The following is a 17463-nucleotide window of genomic DNA, read 5'->3' as shown; positions in this document are numbered from 1 at the left end:
CAGGTACAATTTAGAAACGCTTGTTACTAATTTCTAAATTAAAACAAAAATATTTCCTGACTGAAGTGTACCATCGCTTTGATATTAACGTGACGTCTTCATTTGTCTCACTATACACTGGTGAATTCGAACACAAGACAGGAAATTGCACAATAGAGTATACGTTGATTAATTGCAATATCATTCGCAAGCCTGAATCACCGTCCCGTTGACGGTGCCTGAATGAATGCGAACAATACGAGGTGTGAATATTTTGGCGAGTGTTAAAATACTTTCCACTCGGGTCGTGTGCGTGTTTCTCGGGGCCGGATTGTGATCTCATACACGTGAATGTTGGCCGATCGGTTCCGGCACAAATGGCATTTTGGTAAGAATAGCCACAAAGTCCATACCAAGAAAGTGAAATGAATTCTCACTGAGACACATGTAACAAAATTGGTCGAATTTGCCGTCATCGTCATTTCTATGGATCGTTTGATCACGGAGTTTCATTTCTATTCCATTTACCATCGTACGCTGCGTTATTTTCAGAATACGATCTATATCACCACAGTCACTCTACTAGTAGTCGGAACACATACAGTGAACAACGCTAAACATCGCATTTTCATTTCAAACAACTATGGATATTTCTGGCGAGTATTCTTTGCAGTGACGTTTCAGATTTGCAAACACAATTCTCATTGTCTTCGGTGAATCATAGACAGTCTATGGTTGAACCTGCTATGTGGTACTTGGCAACATATTAGGAACTGTGTAAATGTTTGTGAAAACTAGACTGACGATTCATGTTTTAGTGCATTCACATCACGTGACATTGATTGACATCAGTTAATTATTCATGCTTAGCAGCGCAACGGTTTACCGGTTCATGTTTTTTTTGTACCTTTATTCAACAAAATCTTAATTTTAACTTTAATTATTGTCATAAATACAACATTGAATAACTGCAGTGATATTCATAGTCACATACATCTACTATTTACTGCAGCGAGAATTGCAAAGAAATAATTCATATTGTTTAGAAGCCTATTTATACTTGGGTCACGACGACCCTTTTCCGAATCTGTCAGGTTTCATTTATAAATGTAAATAAATGTTTGTCTCTTACTATCATTTTGATTCCTAAATACATTTTACTAGAAATGTTCCGTTTTCCATATGGTGTACGTGAGAGATACTCGTGGTAGAGTGTCCCACAATTCTTTACGCGAACGGGCGTCCGTAGAACACTGTCCAAAATAATGAGGGCGCAATACACTGGTTGGACGTTATCATTATGGGCTGAGTTGGAACCGTCGTCACTAACAAATCAAACACTGCGTTTTTAGTACGTACAGAATAGTAAAATAACAAATATCTATATTACTGGTAGAAATAAAATAATAATCGAACATGATGAAACTGTGAAATGTCGAATTTCGCAATCGCACACCCCTACTAACAAAATGCTATACGCTAACGTGACTGAAGTGATGAGCCCTTTTGAAATCAGTTACGTAATTGTTGCATTAATCCAGGAACAAGATGTCCCATTTCCATCGTAGTTGTCGATTGTCTGACGTTCAGGCTGATCTCAATCCCCATCTCATCTTCACCAAGTCGAAGTTTATTCGCAGGTTTTGATAGATCTCGCCCACTGTCTTCAAGCATTTTGGATCACCAACATTATGCGATCTTTAGTACAACAGTAAATCGTTTGCGCAAGGAAGTCATGGCTACATCAAAACAGACAGAAGAAAGCGTGCTATTTTAAAAACCGAAACCAAGTCACCACAAGAGAATAATATCAACCTTTTTAGAAGTTCTGAAAATCAGCGTGTCCGTATTAAACCTGCAGTATTTGTGTAAGTTGTGTTTAACTTTCAGTCGATGTAGCGTGTCTAGCTGTGTCATTTCAAACAGGCATAGAAATGTCATTGTTCAATTTTTCACACGTAGTTCATACTATTTCATCATAACTATTATAACTTGTATTCAGTGGATCGATTTTGATTATAGCCTGTAAATCGCTATATACGCAATTTTATTTTATGTGTCAGAAAAAACGTAAGTATGCGAAAGTCGAAAATTGATGTCCGATCTAATTAATTGACCTCTTCACCCAAATTACTAGTAATTCATGTTGGCCTGGTTATACCATGTGATGTCTGTTGTTCCATGCTTTTGTCTGATCCTTCATTGTTTTCAAAGGGCTCTACTCAAATTGACAAAAGGCTCAGGCTGTTCCGCAATTAACCGTTTCAGGCTAGTGTAAAGTGGATGTTAGACTTGCATACAGTCTCTTGTTTTATTTTTTTATTAAATAAAATATGGTAGTGTATAAATGGCGATAGCGGTAACCCAACTTTCGTTGTAACCCGGCGATCGCCATTTACACGCTCCCACTACCAACGAAGAAGCTACGACGCGATCCTCGAAACGTTGCCTGAACCAATCACAAACAAGAACAGACAATGAATTTTCGGATTAACACCTCTGTCCCCCGCCCCCACGCTGACTAACGTTTCCAACACTAACGAAAAAATCTTTGTCTTCTACTGACTTCCTGTCAGCAAGTGTGGGTGGATGTAGTCATATAGCACTAATACTTCATACCAACTTGCATTTTAACAACAGTTTTATGTGGCATAATATTTGAGGCAAACATTTGAAATCACGGGATATGACCATTGCAATTATTTTTTTCACGCTCTCTTATTTATAATTTTTTTTATTTTTTCTTGAATGTGTCAACGTTTGTTCCAGCTACAGCTCGCGTGCATTTTTTATTCTTGGTGATTGGCTTGCGTTTTCTTAACAAATTGTTCACCCCTATAATTTTAAATATAAAATACATATTAAGTTATTACTACACTGATTAGCACGCTTTGATTTTGAGCGGGAGGTAGGTTTGAATCTCATTGCCCACTGTTGAGTCGGTAATATATTGAGTAAAAACTGTGCAGGTCATCAAACATTATAATACAACACCTTTTCCTATTCAAATTTTCTTGACAAATCTCAATTAAACTGTTACATGTTCTATTTTAGGTACTGTTACCAGAAAATGACAGAGAGAGACGAGAGTGTTTTTATACAGCTTGGAAAAAACAAATAAAGAACCAAGGAGGAGATGAGTAAGTGTTAATTTATAGTTTTTATAATTTTGAATTCGTTTTATTCAAGCTTGTTAAAATAGCAGTAATAATAAATATAGTGCTAGTTATAAATCACATTTCTATCATTGCAGCTGACGGAATGTCGGGAAAAGAAGTTAAAGAGGAAGAACAAGAGATGGTGACGAAAGTTGTGGACATGTCAGATGAGGAAGACGGCGAAGAAGATCGGAAAGGAATGTTCGTTGTGAGGTCTCCGACATTCAGATCATGGCACTGAACGACTTGATTTTGGATTAAGACAACCGAGTGGCAAGGAGGCAACCGACCCGCATGCTCCAGAAATAAGTAGGACCACCATGTACCTGTCAAACCCCACGTGATTGCCCTAAGTTTTGATGACCAGCGTGATTTGTTTTCTGATTCCTACCCAAATGAACCCTTTCAATATTTTTAGCTTATAACTGGAATTTTATTTCTTTTGTTTCATTGAATTTATAAATTACTTGACATTAAATACATTAATTGTTGAATTTCGTTATTTCTGTTAAAGAAGTCCACTAAATTTAAACCACTTGAAATGAACCTATTTTTCACCTTCAATTAAATTGAAATTAAAACCCCATATGATTTATTTATGTATGATTTGTGTACTTGTAAGTGTGTGTATTGTTATTACAAAATACTTAATCACTTGAATCACAAATGTCTGTATTTTATTTCCACCTTTGCAATTACCCAAAAACAACTCCTCAGTATTAATTAACACGAACTTGCATTAGTTGCAATGTGTTATCGTTGACCGTAGATCTACTTTAAACGTTATTTCCGATTATGAACTGTTCACGTTGCCCTGGTCCTACTTGTGTTGAACATCGAGTGGCCAAATATTTCATTGTGAATCACCTCCCGCGTTTGATTTCCTGTGGTATGCGATCTAGTCTGATGCAAGTCACGGGAGAACAGTCACTTGTAACTTACAGATAAAGAAAGGGTTAATGCCTCGTTGCTGGTCCTGTGTTCATAAAAAAACGAGTGATCACTGGGATAGCCATGGGTGTGGCAATAACCATTTCTTTATCTGTACATGTATATGACTGTAACAGGAGCTCGTGATATTGCTAGGTTGTTGTATTGTGTTTATAAATAAATGTGTTGCGGTAGCAAACACGAGTATTACTATCGATACTTTATTTATAAACAAAATACTAGTACCAAGAAAAATTACATGCACGTGCGGCGCCCAAGAACCAAATTACTACGTGAATGATTAACCGGAAATGAAGCATGACCTAAAATATGTGACCTGTATGCAAATGTTCCTGAAAAATCAGCCAATAGCATGCGCTTTAAATACTAGTATGCCGAGTATACGCAAAATATACGTAGATCTACGCCGATGTTAATTGTGTGCACTGGTTTATTGCGTGACCGTATACGCTACGTATACGTCGATCTGCGTCAGTATTAACTTTGTGCAGTGGTTTATCACGTGTCCGTATATACTACGTATACGTAGGAATACGTTAGACAGCATTGTTCAGCATTAGGTGTACGTTAATGTGCGCACTGTATACTTCCGGTCTCCGTAAATACACTGATGTGTATATTTACGTATCAGTATGTTCCGAATGTGTGAATATACGTTGCGTATTCCCCGTACATAAGTTGAATGTACGTGTGCGCTGACTAACGTATATCTTCGAATATCGGGAATATACGTGTGCGAATACGCTAATGTACCCGCCGTATACAAACGATTTTGCCCAGTGTTCATATTTGACAGAAACTTATACCCAAGAAATTGGTGAGTAGACCAGTGGTAATTGACGTTCTAAGCAAAAATGCAGATGTGAAATCGACAACATGATGTGACATTCATGTTCTGATATTATACCGAGTATTTTCATTTATGTGAAAACTATTACCTTTATAACTCTGCCTATCGAAGTCGGGTGCCGATCTGCGGCCGAGCATTAGCATGACTGATCATATTTTGTACATCTACTCTTAGCACCCATGTTGTACTTCATTAAAACATACGAACATATCCATTTTTCGTTCAAAACACAAGTTCACGTCCAAGTTAAAATGACGACATGTTTCTTTTGGTTTTATACAGATTTAAAATGTATTTTTTTTTCAAAAAGCTACTTTCAGTCTTGGGGAATAAAATAGAAAAAAAGACAATAGTTTTCTAAACAGTGTTGTGATCTTTGTTGCGCTACGACGAAACTAACAGATCATTACATGAAATTGGCTTTTGAATGTAAGATTATATTGCATTCAAAAGTGCGCAAACATATAGATGTAAACATTTATAGAAAAGGTGAAAGTTCAATTCTTAAAAATGAATCATAGATTAAACGCTCCGGTATATACAAGACCTATGGGTGAGTTCCACTAAAATGGCAAACTTGAATTGAACCATGTAACAAATGCACATGTAAAGTTTGATGACATGTCACATACATGGCGCCAGAATAGCATTAATTGAAACAAAATATCCGCTCACCGGCCATTGTGCTCTGAAAAATAGAAAAACAAAATGACATACATTGAGGTCCCATTATGTCTAATGTGTGTATTAAATTTGAACGAAATATGTTCTGAAATGGCAGAGACATCGGTTTCTGACCACATTAGCACTAAAATACTAGTCATTCAGCTATCTTGAATAAGTTCACAAACATGCATGCATAGGTATATGTGTGAAAGTCAAGGGCGGGCGTCTGATACACGGATATTATAAGTCCTCGTTTTCAAACTTCGTCCCATGTAAATAATAACAGTTACAAAAATAGAATATGTGTAATAGGGATCATTTTCTCAAACAACCAATTGCCAATGACCGTGTGTACTACAAAAAACAAACAAACAACACAAATTACATACGTTTTTTATCAAATGAAAGACATGAATATGTTATTGGGGTCCATTATTAAATGCTTGAAGTATAATGCACAATTTTTAGATATATGTAACATATACAATTTAGATTTCTGTTCATAACAAACAAACGCGAATGCAAAACGATGTTATTCGCATTTAATAATTTTATATCATTATCATATTTGGCCTCAACAATAGACATTGAATATATTAAATTTTATTGATATTATTATTTATCATTCGGCCAAGTACGTTAAATTTTTGGAGAGACATGGTATCTATAAATCATTGTAACTAGAAAGCAAGGATACCCATGGCCTGATGAATATATACACTAAATACCGCGGGTCTAGCATGCTGGCATGTACTCGTTTTTACCATTGCTGAGTGTGCAGTCGAGTAAATGAGTCGAACCTTCCCGATGCTGGGCGGACACGCTGGTCATTAGGCAACACACCATGTTTCAGACATACAGATATATGTAATGTAATTGGTTACGATTTATATATTCAAAAAGTGCCGTTCACATCACACTTATAGTATATAGTTTAAAATAGGAAAATAAACTATACACCTCAATAATAGCAATTTACGTATGAAGCGCGATCATATAAGACAGTACATTTTTTATCCAGACAGAACAGTAACATGATTAAGAGAAAAGCGGTATGAAATAAAAATATATTTTGCATCCCAGCTGATCTTGTTCAGATAGATTGGCCGGGGGAGTGGTAGATGATAAAATGCATCATCAATATACGACTCCCATTATCTGGAATTTAATAACTATGCAGTACTAATTGACATATTTCTTTCAACTATTACATTATTCCGTCTGCAGCATCAATCACCCTAATGTAGGTATAATTGAGCTGTCACCTATGACGTATATTGTGTAATACACGCGTACGCGATTCCACTACCTTTATACAAACCAGTAGCGTGTGGCAAACTTGTTTAAACACCAACATGACATGACTTGTCCGGTGGTAGTAATTCGTGACGCTCAAGTTTTGCTCAACTCGATACACCTGCGCTCAGGCCCCTGGTGTTACGGTCCACTATAACATATTCCGAAAGTATTGAACTACGAGTTGAGATTGCATGGCATACATTTTGATATTCCACACATGGACTTCTCTTTACTGTTAACGGGTTACATATCCATTTGGTGAGGGAAATAGAAAAGAAAAAAAAAAGCCGATGATAACGGTAAGGACAGGTATATCACGTGGTCATGGTACGTATAAAGAGATGTGACGTTTATTGTACAATTTCGCTACTGAATGGTACAAGTAAACGTCACGATATTCACCCTACACTGTATGCGTGATCTAACAGAGAACAAATAATATTGGGATGCTATCAATCGCTGATGTGCGTGTCTGCTGTTCATGTCTTCGTGTCAGCGGTGGAACAAGCCAGTGACATCTATTCAATTAAGATTGTTCGATAAAATCGCATTTCACATAAGCCGAAATATTTGACGTTTTTTGCGCAGTAACAATGAACTGAATTCAACAAGAAAATACTACAAGCTAGTGCTACATCCCACTGAGTGTAATTTCTCTTCGCATTCCAGCTGGTTCAGGTGAAATGGAGGGGAAAATTTGGTCGGTCATCAATCTTAAATACACTATAAAACTACCATTACTTGGAATTTAATAACACTGGAGACCTAATTGGCATAGGCCTTTTAGCATTAGCCCGTATACAACATATAGTATAGGTACTGCCGATACACAAACCAGTCGCGTGTGACTGATTTTTTTCTTTGAACATTGCCATTGCTTGCGTTAGTAGTCGATTTGTGATGACCATACCTTGTCCATCTTAATACACCTGCTCTCAGCCGTGTGTCTCATGCTCACGGTATAAACAATTTGATGTACATGTTTACTGTTTTATGATATTTTGACCTATAACAGAAGAGTACATCCCTGAAGTCAATACTGGGAGGCGGCATTTACTGTAGTTTACGGCTATAGTTGCGTAGAGTGCGTATATCATGTAATAAATATTACCGAGACGTTTGATACCGTAGATCTCTATTTGGGTACACCTCTCACGGCTAGTGTTTATGCCTCGATTTTTGAAACAATAGCTACTACACATGTCTGGGGAGAACACACAATCAGTCGCATGCCGATTTACCGACGTGATTTTTTGCTTGTCATCCTTATTATTGCAATGGTAACAAATATTGCGATCTGAAAACATTGGAACATGGCTACGGATCCACAGGAAACCAGTCTCCTGTACGAAACAGAAGCCAGCGCGGTCATGGGAGGAACATCGTTTGCTAAACTAAACAGGATGACAAGTTTGAATAACAAATATAATCGTGTACATTGCGAAAGTAATATTTCAAAATTTTCCACACAAAAAAAAATGGCGTCATTTCCCCAAGATAACTGATTGAAAAACAAGCGATAACGCATTCTTCGTGATATGCAAATTTAGCTCACTCAAAGTGAACTACCAAGTTGGGTTCAATTGACCATATTGAATCGAATCACAAACATTTTTGTGGAAAAAAATTATCTATGTACTATGTAAAATATACAAGAAAATAACATACAATGAAAACTGGCATGGGATCAAGTATATGTATATGGCCGCCAATCAGTAATATTTGTTCGATTCGTACACAAAATGTCTCAGTAATCTCCGTGGAAAAACTTTCCCATCAAAATAATCGTCAGTCGGACGAATTGAATCTGAAACAAATATTGTTGCCGATGTATATGTTGGTGTACTATCTATATATTAAATTAAAAAAAAATCATAAACGGCATTGTATTCAAGAACAATACAACCAAAAAATAACCACCAATAGGCCATATTTGTTTGAATCGCAGAAGAAAAAATTAACATGCAGCTTTAGCTCAACATTTATAATCGTCCTACCGGCTTTGATCTATATCGTTTTTATCTCAGAGAAACAAAACAACAGCTGCTGATATGTTTGAGTATTAGTAAAAGCAAATTTTATTTTTAGTTCCACGTGTATTACAAACTAAACCATCAAGTCAAACTGAGTGTACAAGTAGTTGGATTAACTTTGAAGACAGGTTATAACTTTTACTCCATTGATTAACTCGCTTTACATACGTCGCCATCTTTGATTCCAACACTGTAAATATATTCAATAGACGTGTCATCACATGCTTGTATTAACGGTCAATAAGCAACATTAATAAAAAACATTAATAAAATACTAATTATATTCGATAATCAGACGGGAAACTTTTGATAATTACCAAGAATCAATAATTGTATATATCAAACGAACCGCTAATTGAAATTAATAAAACAGGGAATATCAATTTCCATAAATAGCTAATTGTCATGGCACAATTGGATGCATGAATGCTTCAGTAAATTTGACAGGTGTGTCAATGTACTATATTGTAATAAAGATAGTCAGATAGTGCGGGAAAGGGCGGTGTGAGTCAGTAATTGAAAACTCGGTTCCGACTTCCAGTCACACGTTAAAAAAAAAGATATTCACGTTAGCCAGGAGACAGGTGTTTTTGAAGGGCCTCCAATCGCTATCATTTCTACTACTCTAGATTCAAAGCGGTTTGTGACACCGTTATCGGGGTTCAGAAGACTGACTTTCCCTGCTGCCTTTTCTTATAAAGAGATATCAAACAGAGCTCATCAGTCGAAGGAAAAGTCTACAGAAATGTCATTCTGTGATCGAAATTATGACAGAGAAAAACTTCGTTGTCCAAAAAACTAGACCGCAAAACAGAACATTTGCATGGGACATGGATGTAAAGGGAGGCAACACAAAAGGGCTATCTAATTTGGACAGATATTTCGAAAAGTGTTATGTCAACGCGTATACGAGTCGTTCTCCGTATCTCCCGAGCCAAAACTGTACAGGGAGTAACGTGTCCAAGATGCCATTGTCGGTTGATATTGAGTCTCGTTTTTTTGGATTTTAGGTATAAGTATCCGAGATAGGATATAAATATCAAGATAGGTATAAATATCGGTAATATTTTTCCGATTTGGTATACTTATGGGTCCGTATATGAGCGAATATCTCCACCTCAGATATCCCGGCCTCAGATCCATATATACATCAATCCGGAAATCAAACATTCCTCAGTGAATTGGCTTACATGTGCTTCTATTGAAGATGCTCTTCTAATAGAGCAAATACGGTAAATGTTTTATTTTCAATAAACAGTGATGACAGAAATGGTGCTTTGGTATAAATATGGGTATAGATTTTGCCACTATCCAGGTATAAAAATGGTCACACTTTTGAGCACTCAGGGGCACCTCCCTACCCAGCTATTTATCAACTGCCCCCGGGGCGGGAGTCTGATTTCATTTAAACGCCATATGCACATTTGTTACGAGATGGATGGCCTTGATTGTTATTTTAACATATACATGTTTTAACTGTTTGTGATATGAACAACACATATGTTTGTTTTTTCTTTTGATTTGAAATTTCCAAGCGGTTTTGGTTTTGATTATACAATTATGTGCAATATGAGAGTAGCCTTATTGCTGCAAGGTGTCATTTTGACCGAAAATAAACCCTGGAGGAGGTGCCATTTGAAATAACACCAGAGTTTCAAAATGATGGATACTTCCCAAAATTAAAATATAACGTGGATTACGTCATTGATAATGACTTGTATATTAAAAATATTCTTGAAAACGATTTCGAGTAGAAATTGATTGATTTTCATTTAATAAATGATGCGACTATTTCACTAACTGTGGGCCTAAATGATCGTTCGAATCATACCAAATAACCGGTAGACGAAATAGCGATACATCCAGGAAGGAGACAGGAAATTCTCGGCGTGCAGGGATTCACAAAAGAGACAAAACATTGTAAATGCACCAGTTGTACAAGCAACGTTTTTGTTGTGTAACCCACATTCCATTCGCTATCATATCACACGCAGGTGCCGATATGGAATTTATGAAAAGCATATCACCACAATGTGACGTCACACATAGTTGATAACGCGTCGACCTATATGATAACAATTTATATTAAATTACTAGTATATCAGCTAATCATCGAATCCGTCAATGTTGCCCAGTGAGTCCAATAATCAGCCGAGTGACAATAAGACTTACGAGTAAAACTATTCATGAACACTTAAAGGTGATACTTTTATTACAAATTTTGCCATGATGTATATGACATATTAATTTATTTTGTCACGAACTATTTTTCTTACGTTTGCTCATGGTTTCCATAAAATATGCAAAACTCAATAAAATATTCAACTTTGATTAGGTTATGAAGTTGAAAATAAAATATGTTAACTGAGATAGTATCTCAATAATTACATACACATACATACATACATATTCCAATAGGAATGCCAATCTAGTTCACTTTATTAAAAAAATACAATCGGTGTCTTTTTCACAAAAGCAAGATGATGGTGTCAAAAAGTGTCACTCCAACTCCAACATACATCTCAAAATTGCATCCAAAAAACAGAGTTATAATATTTTTTGTCGTCTAAAATGACCGCAAACAAGAATTAGTGAACATTACCATAAAATTATGTATGGTACAATGAGGAAATTACATCTTCTTTTCTGAGAAATATCGAGGACAATGCCATCGAAGAAGTCTAGCTAGCAATTCATAGAACACTGTTACATGTGCAGGAAGTTTAATCAGTGTCATGTTTCCTACATAGAACAGTTTCCTGTTGTCAGTTTTCATTTGTATTGGTTTATTGTGAAATTCTCTGATATCGCAGACCCCGACACTTTTCCGTCATTTACACTAGCATTTTTCAAGTATCGAAGGCAGTGACGCTGTCATTTCCGAGGGGAAATGTCATTATATTACACGTGTCACACTATTTGTCGAAACACGATATGGACATATATAAAGTGCCCTGTCAATACATTCATTAGTATATTGCATTTATAATTATTAAATAATAAGAAATTAATTTTGTATTTGTCTATTCGTTATATAGTTCTATGTTCTTATGCTCAATTGCTGCTGTTATTGCGTGTGAATCGCGCCCAAAATGAAGTAGCTTCGAACGCAACATTGGCAAGTGTTGTACAAGTTGTATGTTCGTGTCTTCATGACGCAAAAAAACACACTTCGCTTTGTAAATGATTTACGTATCTAGTAAAAGCGGATAATCGATGCAGCTAAACAAGCATTTTTGGTTGTCATGAAAATCACCAAATGCGCATGCGCAGTTGGACAATTATACATCTTCACGAAGTACACATACATTCCGGAGATAGTGGCAAACATTTGATTTCAAGTCCAAGTACTCATTCAAGTAGTCTTTATTTGAAAATAACATCTCTTAGTAATAAATATAATACTGTAATGCATTTATAGAAAGGAACTGATATTATTCGCAATATTAGATTGATTATTGATTAAAAGGTTATGTTGCTCTTCGATAAGAGCGATCTCTGAATATGGAACCATAAACCCACTTTTCGCATGCTGTCGAGGTATGTAGATCGATGACGCAGTAATTTGACATTATTGAGTAGGTTGTACAGTGCCATGATTGACATTGACTTGTTCATACAAATTGAATACCACTCTACATACACGTCTGTCTATATATCTATATATATCTACATATATATCATACATTATAAGCCGCCAAGCAATTATGAATATTTTAATTTCATTTTGAATATAAGTAATGTTAATAGATTTGATTATCTTTTCAATTATTTCTCGTTAATCGTAATTACCAAAAAAGGAAAATCGAATAAGAGAAATTCTCAACTCGCCAAAATGAAACAGTTTAAGTTGTATATATATATATATATATATATATATATATATATATATATATATATATATATATATATACAACTTAAGTGGATATATATATATATATATTGGTAGACCTTAGAATGTGAAACATGGCAATTAGTGAATACAGACACACACAGCCCATTGACGTGGAACTCAATCCCCTGTAATCCACTCCAAGGGGAGTATGATTATTATTCATCGCACTGACACGTGCATAAAAAGAATACATTCACAAATGCAATAGATGATGTCAAGCGGGGCAAGAATAACGTGTTATGATGACTTGCCTGTACATAATGGGCGATGACTCTAAATATACCTTAAGGCGTATAATTCTTTTCCTCCTGACAATTCACGATTAGGAGTACGATGGAAAGTACGTTTACTGGGACATTCACACGTGTGCGTATATATGTATATGCCTGCGTGTGTGCGTGGTAGGAAACAAAGTGTACATTGTCAATAATGCCTCACTGATTCTACAGTTACATAACATTTCGAAAACACCAACAAGAAATGTACAGCCTTATTTGAGGTTTTATAATAATACGTTTATTAGTAATTCATGGAACTGTGATATTCTCACTGTATGGCCGAGCTACTTACGTTGAAACGTTAAGGGGACATTTGACATGATCTCATTTATTTTGCAATGAAGCATATTTTTATCGATAGAAATACAAGACTGTATTTTTGACTGAATTTTTGTTCGAGCTAACACAGGGCGAATATGTAGATTACAATTTGAAATTAAGGTGTATACTACCCTAAATACGAAGACACGTGAGGAGTGTTACTATCGAGTCGGACATACGTGTGCACGTCACGAAGCGATATATCTATACAATGCAACGGTATAATACCTTGACTGCTTATTCAGACCCAATGCAACGTAATTACGTGCGCAGGTGACGACCCTCCCGCTTTAATACTACCCCCGACATGTTATGTATATTTCAAACAGTGTTAATATCGCCAAACAATCTTATAACTACACTTAAATTGTACCAGTACAAAATTCACGTTTTACATGTTTGTACAATCCGCCCGGTCCTGGGCTGGAATATTATTGACTTTTGTTTGATATTCGAATAATGATTTACCTATATTTTTCAAGTTTGCTTTGTTATAGCAGTACTAAGTGACTAAGCTAAGGTATACGCAACATAACGTCAACAGATTCCAGTCAATATGTATGAAAACACTTTATCACGATCGATCACACTTGAATATTATTTTCAAAAGTGAAATACTCTGACAGAGTGCTGGCATTGAATACCCGTTATTTTCAATGAATATATACTTATGTCCTGACAATAAGTCTTGTTGACGATCGAACATAGCTATTTCATCGATAAACTACGTAGTGCGATAGAAAATAGTTAATAACTATTCGTACCCTGGTTTCCAGCAAGTGTGTATAAATATATTCGTAAAATTACACAAACGCCATTTGTATTGATCGCTAACAATTGGCAGAGAGCACTTTCCTAGTCACGCCACAGGCTTTCAATTTAATCGATAGACTAGTCAAAAACTCTCACAAACTATACATTGAGGCCAATCACAAGCGATACATTGAGGCTAATCACAAGCTATACATTGAGGCTAACCACAAGCTATACATTGAGGCTAATCACAAGCGATACATTGAGGCTAATCATAAGCTATACATTGAGGCTAATCACAAGCTATATATTGAGGCTAATCACAAGGTATACATTGAGGCTAATCACAAGCTATACATTGAGGCTAATCACAAGCTATACATTGAGGCTAATCACAAGCAATACATTGAGGCTAACCACAAGCTATACATTGAGACTAATCACAAGCTATACATTGAGGCTAATCACAAGTTATACATTGAGGCTAACCACAAGCTATATATTGAGGCTAATCACAAGCTATACATTGAGACTAATCACAAGCTATACATTGAGGCTAACCACAAGCTATACATTGAGGCTAATCACAAGCTATATATTGAGACTAATCACAAGCTATACATTGAGGCTAACCACAAGCTATACATTGAGGCTAATCACAAGCTATACATTGAGGCTAATCACAAGCTATACATTGAGGCTAATCACAAGCTATACATTGAGGCTAACCACAAGCTATACATTGAGGCTAATCACAAGCTATACATTGAGACTAATCACAAGCTATACATTGAGGCTAACCACAAGCTATACATTGAGGCTAATCACAAGCTATATATTGAAGCTAATCACAAGCTATACATTGAGGCTAATCACAAGCTACACATTGAGGCTAACTACAAGTTATACATTGAGGCTAATCACAAGCTATACATTGAGGCTAACCACAAGCTATACATTGAGGCTAACCACAAGCTATACATTGAGGCTAACCACAAGCTATACATTGAGGCCAATCACAAGCTATACATTGAGGCCAATCACAAGCTATACATTGAGGCTAATTACAAGCTAAACATTGAAGCTAATCACAAGCTATACATTGAGGCTAACCACAAGCTATACATTGAGGCCAATCACAAGCTATACATTGTGGCTAATTACAAGCTACACATTGAAGCTAATCACAAGCTATACATTGAGGCTAACCACAAGCTATACATTGAGGCTAACCACAAGCTATACATTGAGGCTAACCACAAGCTATACATTGAGGCCAATCACAAGCTATACATTGAGGCTAACCACAAGCTATACATTGAGGCTAATCACAAGCTATATATTGAAGCTAATCACAAGCTATACATTGAGGCTAATCACAAGCTACACATTGAGGCTAATCACAAGCTATACATTGAGGCTAATCACAAGCTATACATAGAGGCTAATCACAAGCTATACATTGAGGCTAATCACAAGCTATACATTGAAGCTAATAACAAGCTATACATTGAGACTAATCACAAGCAATACATTCATGCTAATCACAAGCTATACATTGAGGCTAATCACAAGCTATACATTGAGGCTAACCACAAGCTATACATTGAGGCTAACCACAAGCTATACATTCAGGCTAATCACAAGCTATACATTCAGGCAAATCACAAGCTATACATTGAGGCTAATCACAAGCTATACATTGAGGCTAATCACAAGCTATACATTGAGGCTAACCACAAGCTATACATCGAGGCTAATCACAAGCTATACATTGAGACTAATCACAAGCTATACATTGAGGCTAATCACAAGCTATACATTGAGGCTAACCACAAGCTATACATTGAGGCTAATCACAAGCTATACTTTGAGGCTAATCACAAGCTATACATTGAGGCTAACCACAAGCTATACATTGAGGCTAACCACAAGCTATACATTGAGGCTAACCACAAGCTATACATTGAAGCTAACCACAAGCTATACATTGAGACTAATCACAAGCTATACATTGAGGCTAATCACAAGCTATACATTGAGGCTAATCACAAGCTATACATTGAGGCTAACCACAAGCTATACATTGAAGCTAACCACAAGCTATACATTGAGACTAATCACAAGCTATACATTGAAGCTAATAACAAGCTATACATTGAGACTAATCACAAGCAATACATTCATGCTAATCACAAGCTATACATTGAGGCTAATCACAAGCTATACATTGAGGCTAACCACAAGCTATACATTGAGGCTAACCACAAGCTATACATTCAGGCTAATCACAAGCTATACATTCAGGCAAATCACAAGCTATACATTGAGGCTAATCACAAGCTATACATTGAGGCTAATCACAAGCTATACATTGAGGCTAACCACAAGCTATACATCGAGGCTAATCACAAGCTATACATTGAGACTAATCACAAGCTATACATTGAGGCTAATCACAAGCTATACATTGAGGCTAACCACAAGCTATACATTGAGGCTAATCACAAGCAATACTTTGAGGCTAATCACAAGCTATACATTGAGGCTAACCACAAGCTATACATTGAGGCTAACCACAAGCTATACATTGAGGCTAACCACAAGCTATACATTGAAGCTAACCACAAGCTATACATTGAGACTAATCACAAGCTATACATTGAGGCTAATCACAAGCTATACATTGAGGCTAATCACAAGCTATACATTGAAGCTAACCACAAGCTCTACATTGAGGCTAACCACAAGCTATACATTGAGGCTAATCACAAGGTATACATTGAGGCTAATAACAAGGTATACATTGAGACTAACCACAAGCTATACATTGAGGCTAATCACAAGCTATACATTGAGGCTAATCACAACTATACATAGAGGCTAATCACAAGCTATACATTGAGGCTAATCACAAGCTATACATTGAGGCTAATCACAAGTGATACATTGAGGCTAACCACAAGCTATACATTGAGGCTAACCACAAGGTATACATTGAAGCTAATCACAAGCTATACATTGAGGCTAATCACAAGCTATACATTGAGGCTAACCACAAGCTATACATTGAGACTAATCACAAGCAATACATTCATGCTAATCACAAGGTATACATTAAGGCTAATCACAAGGTATACATTGATGCTAATCACAAGCTGTACATTGAGGCTAATCACAAGGTATACATTGAGGCTAATCACAAGCTATACATTGAGACTAATCACAAGCTATACATTGAGGCTAATCACAAGCTATACATTGAGGCTAATCACAAGCT

General features: G+C 36.2%; 1 long non-coding RNA gene across 1 annotated transcript; it reads left to right on the top strand.

Moving 5' to 3' along the window:
* Window positions 1-2782: 2782 nt before the first annotated feature.
* On the top strand, window positions 2783-3631 carry LOC146733749 (uncharacterized). The gene is made up of 3 exons (XR_014926703.1): window positions 2783-2887; window positions 3034-3119; window positions 3233-3631. It is a non-coding gene; the product is annotated as an uncharacterized LOC146733749 (long non-coding RNA).
* Window positions 3632-17463: the final 13832 nt, after the last annotated feature.

This window comes from Saccoglossus kowalevskii, chromosome 16 (assembly GCF_978046115.1).
Source record: "Saccoglossus kowalevskii chromosome 16, keSacKowa6.1, whole genome shotgun sequence".
In the NCBI taxonomy this organism is placed as follows: Eukaryota; Metazoa; Hemichordata; class Enteropneusta; family Harrimaniidae; genus Saccoglossus; species Saccoglossus kowalevskii.
Note: the sequence above shows the minus strand (reverse complement) of the source record. Positions and strands in the feature narration are given on the sequence as shown.